General features: G+C 44.5%; 1 protein-coding gene across 4 annotated transcripts in view; it reads right to left on the bottom strand.

The window, feature by feature from the left end:
- Positions 1 to 16719, bottom strand: part of CDK18 (cyclin dependent kinase 18) — a 330987-nt gene that overhangs the window by 69830 nt on the left and 244438 nt on the right. The window lies entirely within an intron of this gene.

The following is a 16719-nucleotide window of genomic DNA, read 5'->3' as shown; positions in this document are numbered from 1 at the left end:
GTGTTGTAGGGTCAATCTATGAACTCACTAACATACTGTATCTCATGTAATCAACAATCAGTTCAGTCTCTCGCATTTTTGTTTTATACTGGGGAAACTGGTTGGAAAATCTCCTATGGCAAAAAGCTCTTCTATAAGAGGATTACCCCCTCACATGTGGTACAACTTGACTGACAAAATGTAATAGACTGATAAATGGAATAATCTTGTTGGTAAGACAGCCCATGGTTGACTAGTTGTTACTCATATGGTTCAATCACCTAACACTGCCCAACCCCTAACATGTGCAATATAGCCTAGGAGCTGTAATATACATGTTTTATATAGGAGGAAACTTACAAGGCATACCATGATTTATATATAGAACAGGAACAATTCCTCTAAATTGTTGCCAGAAGTATAAATAATTGAATCAATTTTTCTGAAAATTATCAAGGTTTTCTTGACAGTACCCAATTGATTAGCCATCATCATCAGCCACTCCACATCCCCCCTCCCCCCCCGGATAGCAAAATGATAAAGTTTTCAGTTACTTTAAATTAAATATTTTGTTGGGTACAAATTCTATACATTTATGTAGAGTTAATTGCTGACAATCACTAGATGACAGATACCACTCATAGTTCCTGGTTAAAGCATAGCATTCTGTGTAAAATCATGGGATGATTTACCGCATAGAAAATGCTCTGAGAAATATCTATTTACAGCCAAGGAAGGAGCTAGATATAGTACCCTTTACCATCCCTATAGGCCGGAGGGCACTACATCTAGACATAATTCCACTAGCCAGGGAAGATGTTTGATGACTTTGGCGTGCACCTTGCACGAGTAACCTGGATCAGTAGAGTGCCTACTCTTTTGTGTGTAAATAAATAAATAAATATACATATATATATATATATATATATATACACACTGTGTATAAATATATATATATATATATATATACACACACACACACACAACCACACATATAGTCATGAGCACTCACAATAAACCAATTTCTTATATATAAAGCCAAACGTGCCTTGTAGTTCCACAATGCATGCATACATTATATGGCAAAAGTATGTGTTCATCCAAATTTCACACCCACATGTGCTAATGTAACGCCTCATAATATGTAGTTGGCCCCTACCATTTACCTTTACTGCTATTACAGTCTACACTCTTCTGGATACGAACCTGGACACTGATGTTGGGCAAAAAGGCTGTCTCACAATCAGCATTCCGATTCTTTCCAAGGGTGTTCAATGGGGCTGAAGTCAGGACTCTGTGTAGGCCAGTCAAGTTCTTCCACCCCAAACCCATTTTGGATGGGCACTGGGGAATTGTCATGCTGAAACAGGAAATGGCCTTCCTCTAATTGTGGTCACAAAGGTGGAAGCACACAACTCTCTACAATGTCATTGTATGCTGTAGAATTAATATTTCCCTTCACTAGTACTAAGGGACCCAAGCCAAACCATGAAAACAGCTCCATACCATTATTCCTTCAAACTTTACGTTTGGCAGATTTGGGCAGGATAGTTCTCCTGGCATTTTATATACCCAGATTCACTTGTAAGACTGTCAGATGCTGAATCATGATTGTCCATTCCAAAGAATACCTTTCAATAGCAGTGTGTATCACACATGGCACTGCACATAATTATCTAAGACTTGCAAGTGGCTCTTCAGCCAATGAAAGACAATCCATGAATTTCCCACAGTTCTTGTGCTGACATTACTTTAAGAGGAACTTGGTAATGAGTGTTGCATCCGAGGAACACACACTTTATACAAGCTAGATGCTTCAGCACTTCAGTCTCATTATGTGAGCTTGTGTGGCCTACTGCTTCACAGCCCGGCTTCAGAATAACAGCCCATATAGCTGACCCAGGCAATTTTAGCAGAGAGCAGAAATCTGACAAACTGATTGGAAAGTTGGTATCCTATGACAGCGCCATGTTGAAAGTCACTGTGTAGACCAATTTTACTGTAAATGTTTGACTATAAAGAGTCCATTGCCATATTCTTGATGTTTTGCAACTATAAGCAATGAATGTGGCTGAAATGGCCAACACACACCAATCATGAGTGATGTCCTCAAACTGAACTGCCCCATGAATTAGGAATGTACATACTTTTGTAAAATTAAAGGTAAAAGTAAATATGCGCTTGTCCATATTAAAAAAAACAACTTTAGGCCCACCTCTTCATTATTGTAAATGCTTACTTTTTTCCTCCTAAATATCAGTAGTTCAAGAATCATTTAGGTATTAAATTAAAATGACATCAGAACTGTCTTTAATACATGCTACCTGAAATGTTCCTGAACAATTCAATAACCGTCCTATTTAAAGTAAAAGATGACTCCAGCGCTTCCATTTATGCTTTTATGTGGATGCAATGCAAAATTAGGAGCTCGATGCTGCAAATAGCAAATACACTGCAGTGGGGATGCGGTCAAGATGCCGGCTGTCAGGATCCCAGCAACTGAAATACCGACGTTGGAATCTCAACACCCTTTATAATCCCGACGCTGGAACTCTGAAAGAGCCAGGAGACTGACGCTGGAATCCCGACAGCCGGCATCCCAACCATAAGTATAGCCACCAGGTTAGTATAAGGGCCAGGGGAGGGGGTTCAGGCACCATAGGGGGGTTAGGGTTAGGCTGCAAGAGAGGGAAGGGTAGGGTTAGGCTGCGGTGAGGGAGGGTTAGGGTTATAGGCCCTACACACTCAAAGATCTAACTGAACGATATGAACGTTCTCGTTCATTAATGAACGAGAACTCGTTCATATCTGTCAGTTTGTATGCACCAACGATGAACGATGCGTGGCCCCACGCTCGTTCATCGTTGGTGCAGGGTCGCTTATACATGCATGCCAATATGGACAATTTCATACATATTAGCATGCACTGCTATGGAGCAGTGAAATTTCACTCCCCCCGTCACTCCCCCACCGGCGCCGGGTCGCCCGTATTGGGCACCTCGGCGGCACATCACTGGGAGTGTAAGGCCCTTTAGGCACCCCAGAGGGATGGGAAGGTTAAGGTCAGGCTGCGGGGGAGGGTTAGGTTTGGGCAGCGGGGATGGAGAATTAGGTCTAGGCACCTACAGGGGGTGGTTAGGGTCAGGCACTGAGGGGGAAGGTTAGGGTTAATTTGCAGGAACAGAGGGTTAGGGGGGAGAAGGGGAAACTGCCCACACTCACCCCTGTTATCTTTCACTCATCAGGATCCCGGCCTCGGTATTATGACCGCCGGGATCCCATATGCATTTCATACTGAACAACTGCAGTGGTACATTTTACACATTTGTAAATGACTTTTTTTCAAATTTTCCAATTATGGACAGCGTAGACAGCAAGGATAATATACATCAGTCAACCACACTGTCTATGGGGGGTCATTCCGAGTTGATCGCTAGCTGCCATTGTTTGCAGCGCAGCGATCAGGCTAAAAATCAGCATTTCTGCGCATGCATATGGGCCGCAATGCGCATGTGCGTCGTTTGGGTACAAAGCCCGTTGTGCACAGGTTGTAGCGAAGTTTTCAGTCGCACTGACGGCCGCAAGAAGATTGACAGCAAGGGGGCATTTCTGGGTGTCAACTGACCATTTTCAGGGAGTGTTTGCAAAAACGCAGGCATGTCTGAAAAAACGCAGGCGTGGCAGCACGTTCGCTGGGCGGGTGTATGACGTCAAATCCGGACACGAATAGGCTGAAGTGATCGCAAGCACTGAGTAGGTCCAGAGCTACTCAGAAACGGCACAAACTTTTTTTTGCAGCGCTCGGCTGCACATGCGTTCTCACTTCTGCTAAGCTAAAATACACTCCCCAGTGGGCGGCGGCATAGCGTTTGCACGGCTGCTAAAACTAGCTAGCGAGCGATCAACTCGGAATGACCCCCTTGGTGCTATAATAATATACTAAACTAATACAAATAATATACTCATATAATATTATATAATAATATACTAAACTAATACAAACTTAATAAGAGGCCATAAAGGAAGCTCCAAAACACTGTTTAGCAACATGCATTTTTTCACACTACTGCAAAAGAATGCTGTTCAGTACGGGAGGAAAACATTTTGTTTCTTTGCATGGAAATAGATGAGCATCTCAGCATTACTTGCAGACAGATGGGAATGCATCATATTAAGGTTTTTTTGATGACAGGACAATTACATGAGTTTCCTTGTTTAATGGGTATTTTTATAATTTTCTGAAGGTGGCATTGGCCTATATTGTTAGTTTACACAAAATGGTATTTTGCACCACTTTATATGCATAAACACATCTATAGTTACATATACACAGATTAAATAAAAACAGAAAGTGATAAGCCGGTTACACACTAGAGCAATGTCAGCATGATATAACGTTTCAAAATGAAATATTGCCTACATCGCTCATTGTGTGTGGAGGATTGCGCGATCCTGCGGCCGATAGCGACGGACGCTTGTTTGGATGTGCTGCACGTGCAACCAAGCATTCCATTCCCTGGTCCCAGGGAATGGAATGAAGTGGGTCTAGAGGAAGCCAGAATCATAAACCAGGACACGAGAGGCAGTACCAAAAAGCAAACAAGGATAATCGTCAAACAGGTCAGCTTAGGATGCAGCTAAGTACGGCGATTCAGACTGGTAAATGCTGTAGTACTGGAGTGAGCCTAATACTCTGGAAGTGAAACACATTGCAAGAGCAGTCGCATTAGGCTGGGTCTTTTGATTTTGGTGCCAATGTGATGTCAGTGGCCACTTGACCGCAAGTACAAGACGTAAAGGAGAAGGCAAGAAAATGAGCATACTATGGAGGCAGTTGCCGAGCAGCAGGAGACCAGTGCCTGGTAAAGATAAGTCAGTATATGGGCTGCGTGACCAGTGTCAGACTGGGGCATGAAGTGCCCACCGGGGGAATGCAGTGGTAGGGGCCAATGTTTAGGGGTGTGGCCATCCTCTAGAGGGGGTGTGCCCAGCCACCACAGAGGTTTAGCAAACCATTAGAGAGTGCATAGTCTGGGCCCCTTGATATATTTATATAGTAAATACTGCTAGTGCATGCATGATAATGTACCAGATTAACAACAGCAATGCACTGTAGAAAATATACCATAGTCATGTGCAGTATAAGGTAACACATGTAATGTATAATTCAAGTGCACAGTCTAGAACCTTGATCCCTAGAAGGAATGGTGGGTCCCCCCAGGGCAGTGGGGCCCACCGGTGGTTTCCCCTGTACCCCTGTGGGCCAGTCCAAGACTGTGCGTGACAGTACTTCACTCATGGGAAAATGTGTCTCTGCATATACAGTGAATTGAAATGATTATTATGTGTAGTCATCTGTAAGTTCCACTGACTACTACGCTAATGGGATCATTATCACTTTATTACCCGTTATTCAGGTTGTTACTTTGAATTATTCTGGGAATTTTTATTAGGAGACGTTTCCATTAGGTGTCCCACATCAAATATACACAACCTTGATTAAATCTATACTATCCATGCAGAGCCCTGGCAATCTGTAAATACTGGCAAGCATATAAGGCTTTATGGGAAAGGTGACTGTTATAGTTGTAGTCATAGATTCTTATTAGAAGAATTAATCAAGAGTTTTTCTTTAATTTATAAAAAAAGAATGAAATTAATGTCCCCTTACTTTAATAACATCACTAAGGTGCAACTGGGAGGTGTCTGTTGCTAGTTCCACTAGAAGTAGGGACAGTCTGAATTCCTTGCAGGGGACATCCCTCCAGCAATTGGTGAGGGAGCCCACTCCCTGCAGGTGAGGAGGGGCCCTGCAGACTAAGGACTACTACCCAGGACGAAGGGACTGTTTTTCCACGGATGCCTGAGGTCTTTCCATTAATTCTGGGTTATTGTCTACATTATATGGTAGACCATTCCATCTGGTAGGAGTCCAACGTTTGCGGTGTCAAAGTCGAAAAATATCATGCTTCACATTGCCATATACTAACCCCATGCACATGCCCGCTGCTCGTGCATTCAGTCTGCCGTACGTGCACATGTCCGCAAATTGCGTACACTCGCTCCGGCGATTACGTGCGGTATATGCGTATTTACGGTAGAGTTTATGAGCTTGTAGCGGGCGACTCGTTTATAGCATAGTTAACTAAAATAGTGCGTTTTGTAGATAATATTCCCTTTAATAATGTCTGCAAGTATGTTTAATGTAAATGGTTCGTGGACATGGGAATTCCTCTTTGCATGATACGAAGGGTCTGACAAAGGTTGAACAGTGGTGTCTAGTACCTAACTGAAGAGTATTTTATTAGAAACATTCCGGTGTTGGTTAGGAAGAGATTAATCGCTCCTGCGTATAGTTATGTCTATAAGAAGTTTATGGACATTTACTGTATTTGCAGTTCATTATCCATGCGGCGGGAATCCTGTAGATACCTCCCACCTGAGCAGTTTGAAATAGTCACAGCCCACCTGTTCATATCCACCTATGACCTTTTGTTATAATGCAGAGAGACATTCCTGTGTCCAATGAACAATGAGATTGTAGGGCCCATTGTAGTGTACTGTATGTTGTGTACATAAAGGCCACTGTCCCCTGACCGGCCAGTACTCTCTCTCTCATCAACATTTATCTGTCGGATAATTGGAGGACTGGATCCGGTTGCACTAGCGAGTGTTCCCCTGTATGGTATGTTTCTCTGTGGCCACTTTGTTACCCATTTAATGTAAGCCATTCATTCTTATTCTATGTATTTGTGTTTGCGTTCGTTCGCCATTGTGTATATTTCTATCTAGTTATTCTGTTTAGTTATTAATGTTAGGTTTGTAGTGTATAAACTGTAATCTGTATTCTTTTCAATTTTACTTACTAAAAATCATCTGGTAAGGTGTTGGAACCTTAACAAGTGTTTGCGTGATTCACCATATAAGTGCTAAGGGTTTCAGAGCATCTCAATTGCTCAAACAGCTTGCATACTCACAAAGGTTCAGTGTTACACCATTATAGTACCACGGTATTAAGGTTTACAGTGTAAGCATATTCTGTGTTTAAAGTTTATAAAGGTTACTGTCTGTGTGTACGCTCGCTGTGTGTATTCCGTACACCCAGCGCAGTGTGTGTACGTAACTTGCGTACCACGTGTGAGGTCTTTGTACGCAAATAGCGTACAAAGTGCGTAGCACGTGCACGAGGTTTAGCGGCCATTACGGCTTCACGGTATTAGTAAATAGCTTGTGTTAAAGGATAAATATTTAGCTTTATCAATTGGGGACTCGTCCGGTCCACCTCATATCCGCAGTCAGGCGAAAACGCGCAGACTTTATCGATCAGCAAAGGGCGGAAAGGTAGTATCCCCTGTATCCATGTTTGTGGTTGGGGATACAGTAGTGCTGATCGGATAAGCGTCTGCGTCTGCTTTGCTTGGTTTGTAGGGATGCTGGTGAGATCCGAGGAAGGTAAGAACATACAGCTATTGTTTTAAATCTGTTTTCTCTCTCTCTCTCTCTCTCCCTCTCTCTGTTTGGCGCCAATTGCGCACACAATACACGAACACACACCTGTATTTTTAGAATTGATTGTTAGACACGTGCTGAGGAAATTTGGTGCTATTTAGTTGAGATTATAAAAGTTAATATTTAAGGGAATAATTGTAAAGGGCACGCACACAGCATAACAGATACTGTGTGGTGTTCGGTAAGCGATTACAGTTGAACATCGTTTACATTTATAGAAGCGTGTTATTTGTGTTACTGTGAACTTGTCTGGACTTTGTGCATACGTGTCTCGGGCAACGTGCGAGATTACGTACGCTACGCAAAGGCGTACACACATGGCGTATATTATGCAACGTGCGTACGGATACGCCCACTAAACTCAAATCACACGATAGCATTGTTTTAGTGTGGGCGGTATAGCAGCCACGTGATAATAGCACAAGTTTGTTCAGTTTCCAAAAATTTTAGTTTAAAGAGAACCTTTTTCTATTGCAAAACCCGGGGATTGAACTACTGCCTGAATGAAAGAAATTTCTGTACAGAAAAATCAGTGTGCATATGAGTGAATAGGAGTGAGTGTGCAAATAAAGGTATTCTTTTTGTGAACCCAGAAATCAGGATCCCGTCGGAGACCACATCAGGTGAGTGGACACTTGGTGGCGTGGGATTGGCTTGCTCACGTTAACATTGTATAAGGTAAAGGAGCAAGTAGTATTCGCAGACAAAAAGAACTGCGAAGGTTAAAGCGCAGCCCAGGGGGTTGGCGTAGTACCCATATAGGCACAAGTTGAGAAAACGCTCCGGCTGAAGGTTTCGCAGCCTAATCAACCGATTCCATTGGTCGCACGGCGAATAAATAATAGTTATTTATACGAAGTGCGACTGGACCGCACGCTACTGTGTATATTAGTTAGGTCACCTTGATACCCACTAAAATTTGCTGTGGGATCATAGACGCTATTTGTACATTTTAACGTGATTTGTGTAGGTTTTTGTTATTTTAAGGGAGTTTCGCTGTTCACTCAGGAAATCTCCAACAACTAATATTTACTGGGAAGGGTAGCATACTCCCACACGCCCCAGTAAATAGAGGTTACAAAAAGATCCCGAGATTGGGTACGACCAGTGGTGGGCACATTGCTGGAATTCGTATTGGCCAATAGGGGCGTGAGTGAGTGAAGGCACTCGTTGAACTTTCACCGTCGCCTTATCTCTGGGAACTTGGTTTGTTTTGTAAGAATTCGCTGAGACAGCAATATCTGCAAACGATGGGGGCCAGTTGCTCAAGTAAGGGACGACCAACAAGGGTTCACGTTGGTAGTTGTTGGCCCAAAGGGTCAGCACGGTATATAATGTGTGAGAAATACGGATCACACACACAGGTATTATGCAAAGAATGGGAACGAATGACTGAGGATGATGGAGAACAGTTCCCCAGGGTGGGCAGTTTGAATCCTGAGGTATTGCAAAATCTAAGAAAGAGGATAGGTCTAATAAAATCTGCAAAACAGAGGATTAGACATTATGATTGTTTACAGTTATGGCAACAGGAGAGTGAAATACAACAGGAATTAGCTCAAAAAGCAAATTCAAATCCTGGTAGAAGTCTGATAGCAACGGCACCACCACCGTATATAGTAGGGGAAAAAATGGCTGCAGAGAATGGCATACTTGTGTACGAAAAGAGTGCACTTAACAAATATAGTAGTGATAAGAGTAAAATGAATGTTAATGCAAATGTTGATGCTAATGCTAACCCGTGCAAGTTGTATCCCATTTTAATCTTCCCTCAGGAATGCGACCAGGAAGATGAGCCCACTACGATTTCAGCTCTCTCTCTAGCGGCCACCATAAACGATACTCCAGTGGGCACGGCCCAACCAGTAAGAGCGGTATCGAAGGCCCATAGTGCAGGGACAGGTGAGGTTGTGTCTACAGGTAAGTACGGCACTGTACAATATGCTGAAACTGTTACACCACACACTGTAGAATCAACCCAGAGTGAGGTAATTGATCTTAATCCTGTTAGAGTGATAGCGGTCCCCAATGGGAAGACCGACGCAAATGGAGTCACACCCATAAGGAATATTGCAATGCATTGTCCTTGGTCCCGGGCAGAATTAAGAACAATTTTGTCTGAATTTCCCGATCCCAGAAAAGATCTAGCTGCATGTCAAAGGTTCATTAAGGACCTAGGTAACTCCGCTGAACCCAATAACAAAGATTGGCGGACACTACTGCGGGCATGTCTGCCCTCTAGTATTGACCCTGTTAAATTCATTACAGATTGTAAATTGGATGCTGAGGTACCCCTCACTGACGAGTACAATCAGGAAAATGTTAAACAGATCAATCTGCAGTTAGGAGTATATTTCCCAGCCATTGTAAAATGGAACAAAATTTTCTCCATTAAGCAAATGGAAGGAGAAACTGCTTCTGATTATTTCCACCGGGCACTGGAGGAAATGGCTAGATATACTGGGATCATGGACATTGAGGCAAATGTACATCATAGAGAGGTAGCGGTGTCTGTATTGATGGACGGTTTAAAGGAAGTATTAAGAAATAGGGTACAAACCACTCAACCTAACTGGAGAGGTATGTCGGTGGCCGCCTTGAGAGAGACTGCTGTCGGGCACGACAGGAACATCACGAGACGCAGGGAGTCACAGGGTGATAAGCTGATGGCCATAAGTATCCAAGCCCTTACAACAAGGCCGCCTCAGTTTAAATCTCAGACCCCTGGTGGTAAGCCGTATATGGTAAAATGTTACAATTGTAATAGGGAAGGACATTTTGCACGTAACTGCACCAATAGAAACTCACATAATGTATATCGACCCCCTAGACCAGAGCATGACACACAGTATGGCACACGTAGATGGGAGCAGGGACCGCAGAGGAGGAGTGATGAGCCACACGCAGGGGAAACTAGGAGGTACCCAAAAAAAAGAGACTGGCAGATCTCTGAAAATTCCCAGTTACCTCCCTCACATATTGTAGCAACCAATGCGCTGCGGGAAGGTCACAATTTACAATAGGGGTGGGGCCACACCTGTAGTTTGCAGCCAGTGAAATTAATTGCGAGCCTTGGAAGTGAACCCGAGGTCACAATTGATGTAGCTGGTAGATCTCTACCTTTCCTTGTAGATACGGGGGCGGCCAAATCAGTGATAAATTCAACAGTGGGTATGAAGACCACTGGTAAGACAATTCCAGCCATGGGAGTAACAGCAGTAGTACAATACTACCCGTTAAGCAAACCAGCAGAGATTACGATATAAACGTTATGGTAAGAACTTACCGTTGATAACGTGATTTCTCTTATGTCCACAGGTATCCACAGGATAACATTGGGATATTGTCGAGCGACAGCGAAAATGGCACCAACACGGTCACGAGCTTTCTGGCCTCCCAGGATGCATTGGGGCCTCCACTATATAGTCCCGCCCACTGACTCAGTCAGATCAGTTCTTTCCACAGCGATTATAGGCAGGAACATTAGGTAGAGACCTGTACAGGCGATAAGAACACACATGCACACCCTTCCATACAAGAAGGAAGAGGTTTTTAGTGTTTGTCTAGATCCTCAAATCAGATGCGTCCGGGTGGGATCCCTGTGGATACCTGTGGACATAAGAGAAATCACGTTATCAACGGTAAGTTCTTACCATAACGTTTATTTCTCTGGCTGGGTCCACAGGATTATCCACAGGATAACATTGGGATTCCCAAAGCCATTTTAGTGGTGGGGACGCTCCTGATTGCACAGAGACATTAGCCGGAATAGGGAGATCTGCATGAGAATAAGCTTCAGATATTACCACTCGGAGCCATCTCGCCAGCGTCTGTTTACTAGCAGGCCAACCTCTCCTATGGAATCCGTAGAGGATGAAGAGGGAATCTGTTTTCCTGATGGCACTAGTACGATCTATATAGATTTTTAAAGACCGGACCACGTCCAGTGACGCTTCTCCCGCAGATAGTCCCGATACCTGAAAAGCTGGGACTACAATCTCTTCATTCAGGTGAAACTTTGACACCACCTTTGGAAGATAACTAGATCTCGTTCTGAGAACTGCTCTGTCTGGAAAAAAACTTAGGAAAGGAGACTTACATGATAATGCTCCTAAATCTGACACTCTTCTGGCTGACGCCATTGCCAGTAAAAAAAGAACTTTAATCGTTAACCACTTAAGATCCGCTCTCTCAAGTGGTTCAAACAAAGGACCCTGGAGAAATTTAAGAACTAAATTCAAATCCCAGGGAGCTGCAGGAGGAACAAATGGAGGTTGAATATGTACTACTCCTTGGAAAAACGTACGTACATCCTGTAGGTCAGCAATCTTCTGCTGAAACCATACAGTCAACGCTGAGACTTGCACCCTCAAGGAAGCAACCTTCAACCCCTTATCCAATCCTGCCTGCAGAAAATCCAAAATTCTAGCTACTTTAAAGGCTCTCGGATTGTAATTTTTTCCAGAACACCAATGAATATAGGCTTGCCATATTCTATGATATACACGGGCCGAAGAAGGCTTTCTTGCTCTAAGCATGGTTTGGATTACTTGCTTTGAAAATCCTTTAGCCTCTAAGATAGAGGTTTCAACAGCCACGCCGTCAAAGACAGGCGATCCAGATGACTGTGACAACAAGGACCCTGCATTAACAGATCTGGACGTTGAGGGAGCAGTATCGGTGCTTCCACGGACATTCTCCACAGATCTGTGTACCAATGCCTTCTTGGCCAAGCTGGAGCTATTAGAATGATTGCTCCTTTTGCCTGTTTTATCTTTCTCACTACTCTGGGTAACAGAGATATTGGAGGGAACAGATATGCCAGCTGAAACCTCCATTCTACTGACAGTGCGTCTACCAGGACTGCTCCTGGGTCCCTTGTTCTTGATCCGTACCTCGGAACTTTGTTGTTTAGACGAGACGCCATAAGGTCTATCTCCGGTAGACCCCATCTGTTCACCAGTGTCTGAAACACTTCTGGGTGTAGTGCCCATTCGGTTTCCTGAATGGTGTGCCGACTGAGAAAATCCGCTTCCCAATTTAGTACACCCGGGACAAATACTGCTGACAATGCTGGGAGATGGAGTTCTGCCCACTTTAGAATGGGAGTTACTTCCTCCATCAGACTCTTGCTGTGAGTCCCTCCTTGATGATTTAGGTATGCTACTGCCGTCGCATTGTCTGAGCGGATCTGGATTGGTCTTCCTTGTAGATTGTCCTTTGCCTGAACTAGGGCCAAGTAAATGGCTCTTATTTCTAACAGATTTATCGGCAGGCGACTTTCCCTTGCGGTCCATTTTTCCTGGAACCATAGGCTTCCGAGTACCACCCCCCAACCTTGCAGGCTGGCATCTGTCGTCAGGACTTGCCACTCTTTTATCCAAAAGGGTCTCCCCTTGTTTAAATGGTCTGTCTGTAGCCACCATGCTAGAGACCTTTTTACATTTACTGGAATCTTTATCATCTGCTTCTTTATTGTTTGATGATTTCCGTTCCATTTTGTCAAAATGAGATGCTGCAATGGTCTGGAGTGGAATTGCGCATATTCCACCATGTCGAACGTTGATACCATCAGACCCAACAGTCGCATTGCTGCATGGACTGACATTGTCTGGGCTTGCAACGCTTCCTGAGCCATGACCTGCACCTTGACTATTTTCTTCTCTGGTAAGAGAACTCTCTGTAGGTCTGAATCCAATATGGCTCCCAAATGAACCATCCGCTGTGATGGATTCAGGGACGACTTCTCCCAATTTATGAGCCACCCGTGTCTCTGTAAACAAACTATCGTCTGTTGGAGATGGCTCAACAGTAAATCTTGCGACTGTGCTAAGATTAATAGGTCGTCTAGGTATGGGAATATCCTTATCCCTTGTTTGCGCAGACAAGCTGCCATAACCACCATGATCTTGGTAAACACCCTGGGTGCTGTAGCTAGCCCGAAGGGCAGAGCTTGGAACTGGAAGTGTTCCTTGAAGATGGCAAACCTGAGGTAACACTGATGTGATAGTGCTATAGGCACATGTAGGTAAGCATCCCGCACATCCAGAGATACCATATAGTCTCCCGGTTCCATAGCCAACATTATGGAGCGTAACGTCTCCATGTGGAACTTCGGGATCCATATGTAATTGTTCAACATCTTCAGATTTAGAATTGGTCGATATGACCCATTTGGTTTCTGGATTAGAAACAGATTGGAGTAATACCCCTGTCCCTTTTGTGATGGAGGTACTGGGACAATCACACCTGACTGCAGTAATTTTTGGACTGCTTCTTGCAGGGCATTGGCCTTTGACTCTATACGAGACGGGCTGGTGCAAAAAAATCTTTGAGGAGGCTGCCTCCTGAATGGGAACCCATACCCCTGAGATACTACCTTCTGCACCCAGGCATCTGTTGTTGACTGTTGCCATGTGTGTGCAAATTGCAGGAGTCGGCCCCCAACCCTGGAATCCTCCAGGCGGAGGCCCGTCTCTTCAAGCTGAGGGCTTTTGTTCAGGTTTGGAAGCTGGCTTTTTGCTAGCCCACTGCTTCCTACCCCTGGATTTAAACTGGGGTTGTTTAGGCTCCTCTTTACCTTTCGCTTTGCTTTGCCAGCGAAATGAGCAAAATTTTAAACCCTTGGACTTAGGGTTGTAGGTAGCCGGAAATCTGACCTTCTTCGATTCAGCCTCTGACTCTAGGATATCCGATAAAGGTTTTCCAAATAATATATTACCCACGAAAGGCAATGCTTCCAATTCCTTCTTGGACTCCGCATCTGCCTTCCAGGTCCGTAGCCAGACTGCTCTGCGAGCGACTACTGCCAGGGCTGAAGCTTTAGAAGCAACAGTGCCTACATCAATGGCTGCTTCTTCTAAATACTGGGCAGATTGTCTTAAACGGCAAAGACGATCCTCTTGCTCCCTAGTAGGAGAGGGGATGTCATTCTCTAGTTCCTCTATCCATTCGCCCATTGCCTTTGCTACCCAGGCCGAAGCCATAGCAGGTCTTACCACTGCACCCACAAGAGAAAAAATATTTTTCAATAGGCTCTCTACCCTCCTGTCTGTGACATCATTCAAAGAGGTAGATGACAGTGGCAAAGCAGATTTGTGCACGAGTCGCAGAACATGTGCATCTACTTTTGGAGGAACTTCTCTCTTCGAACAATCTCCAGCAGGAAATGGATAATAAGAATCCCATCTCCTAGGAATCTTATACTTTTTACCGGGCGCTGCCCAAGACTCATCCATCATTTCCGTCAACTCCTCTGACGCTGGAAATTCAGCTTTCACTGACTTTGTTCGTTTGAATACAGGTGCTTTTGCTTTTAACGCTGTCTTGGCTGGTTCTTCCAGAGAAAGCACAGCCTTTACTGCATTAATGAGTTCAGCTACATCATCTGAACTAAAGCTCTGCGACTGATCATCATACGGAGTTGAATCTATTGTTTCCGCATCATCATCCGATGTATCCTCTTGTGTAGTCTGCCATACAGACGTATCTGTCTTAGTCTTACCTACCCCTTGGTTGCTTGTAGAGGCTACTGGAACCAAACCATAGGAAGGGAGCTGCATGTATGGGTTCATAGTGTAACCTAACCCTTGAGGTGGTGCTACTGGAGCTAACCTGTCCGCTATTGAAGACAGAGTCTTTGCGAACATATTCCATGGTGGCTCTACTGGAGGTTGAACTAACTCCTGTTTTTTACTTCGCTGAAAAACGGAACAGTTTGCACACAAACCCTCATAAGTGACCAATTGAATCATATCAATTACCCCTGACTTACAAGATAAGCATGTTAGGGCTGTAGGAGTGCTTGACAAATTCTCCTCATCACTTTTGCCGCTCACAGACATTTTTTCTGATATTGACTACACAATTTTGTGACTGAACCACACCCTATAATCAGTATATAGAGGTGAAATCAATCTGATCACAGTGCACCTGATTTGAGGGTCAGAACAGGACTGACATTACACAGAAAAGTCAGCACACATACTAGCAGTCAGTCACATGTTAAAGCATTAGACATTGTCATATGAGAATACAACCTCCATAATAACTTATACATAAGTAGGAAAATTGTACTTCTGTTTAACTGGTTCTTTTTCAACATAACATGCAGAAAACACAGTAATATACAGGTCTCATATGCAATAGGTACTAAAAATTAACAGTGCACACTAAGAAGTAGAAGGAATTTTTAGTACTGTATACCCTGCCTCCAGGGAGCGGGATACAGGGAGACTCACCACACTTCCATATCCAAGCAAAGACGCTCGAAAGACGCTGAGTGGATTCAGACGCTACTGGTGTACACTGCCGCTCTTGGTAACTGATAATGGACACGGATGCTCACCAACGGACACGGACGCTGAGCGACTCCACGTGCATGCAGACACTAAAGGCCTGCGACTCGGTCTGGGCGGGTTTATATCCAGTGTACACAACCGCAGCGTCTAAGCTGCGACCGAGTACCCTCGTGGTAGCGTCTGAGCCGGAAGTGTGGTCATTCAGTTCATGAAACGAGAGACCCGCGGGAACTGGCCGTGAACTCGGAGGAGGGACGGCCAGGAGAGCGTCTGAAACCCCCTGTTGACTTAAACTCCCAGGATCGCGGCCTCACCTAGTCCTGGCGCCTATGATCCCCGGAGCGTAGCGCTGTCACACTCGAGATGTTCGGCGCATCAACACGCTGTTTGTAGTCTCCACCAAATCAGCGTAGCTGTGTCCTGACCCCTCTAGTAAGAGGAAGTCCATATACTCACTGTCTCCCCATGCTCCGGCCACAGCCTGGTAACGTCTGCTGGACCTGCTAGAACATCCGACACAGACGCCCGTCGAGACAGCACTGTACCGCGAAGGTAAGCGTTGTTGCGACCCGGTGGGGAGTTGTTGGAGCGACTCTTTCTAATACACGTTTAAGACGCTGTTAAGAGAAGTCGCTCAAACCAAAACAGTAAGTCTATAAAAATAAAGTAATGAAAACTTGAGGCTGCTTTCACAGCAGCCCTGTGACCATGCGGCTTCCTGCCGCACCAAGCAAAAAACTGATCTGACTGAGTCAGTGGGCGGGACTATATAGTGGAGGCCCCAATGCATCCTGGGAGGCCAGAAAGCTCGTGACCGTGTTGGTGCCATTTTCGCTGTCGCTCGACAATATCCCAATGTTATCCTGTGGATAATCCTGTGGACCCAGCCAGAGAAAGGGCCTGACAATGCTAAATTCCTTTGTCGTATAAT

The sequence above is a fragment of the Pseudophryne corroboree genome, chromosome 2, assembly GCF_028390025.1.
Source record: "Pseudophryne corroboree isolate aPseCor3 chromosome 2, aPseCor3.hap2, whole genome shotgun sequence".
In the NCBI taxonomy this organism is placed as follows: Eukaryota; Metazoa; Chordata; class Amphibia; order Anura; family Myobatrachidae; genus Pseudophryne; species Pseudophryne corroboree.
This window is presented reverse-complemented; position numbering and strand designations above follow the sequence as displayed.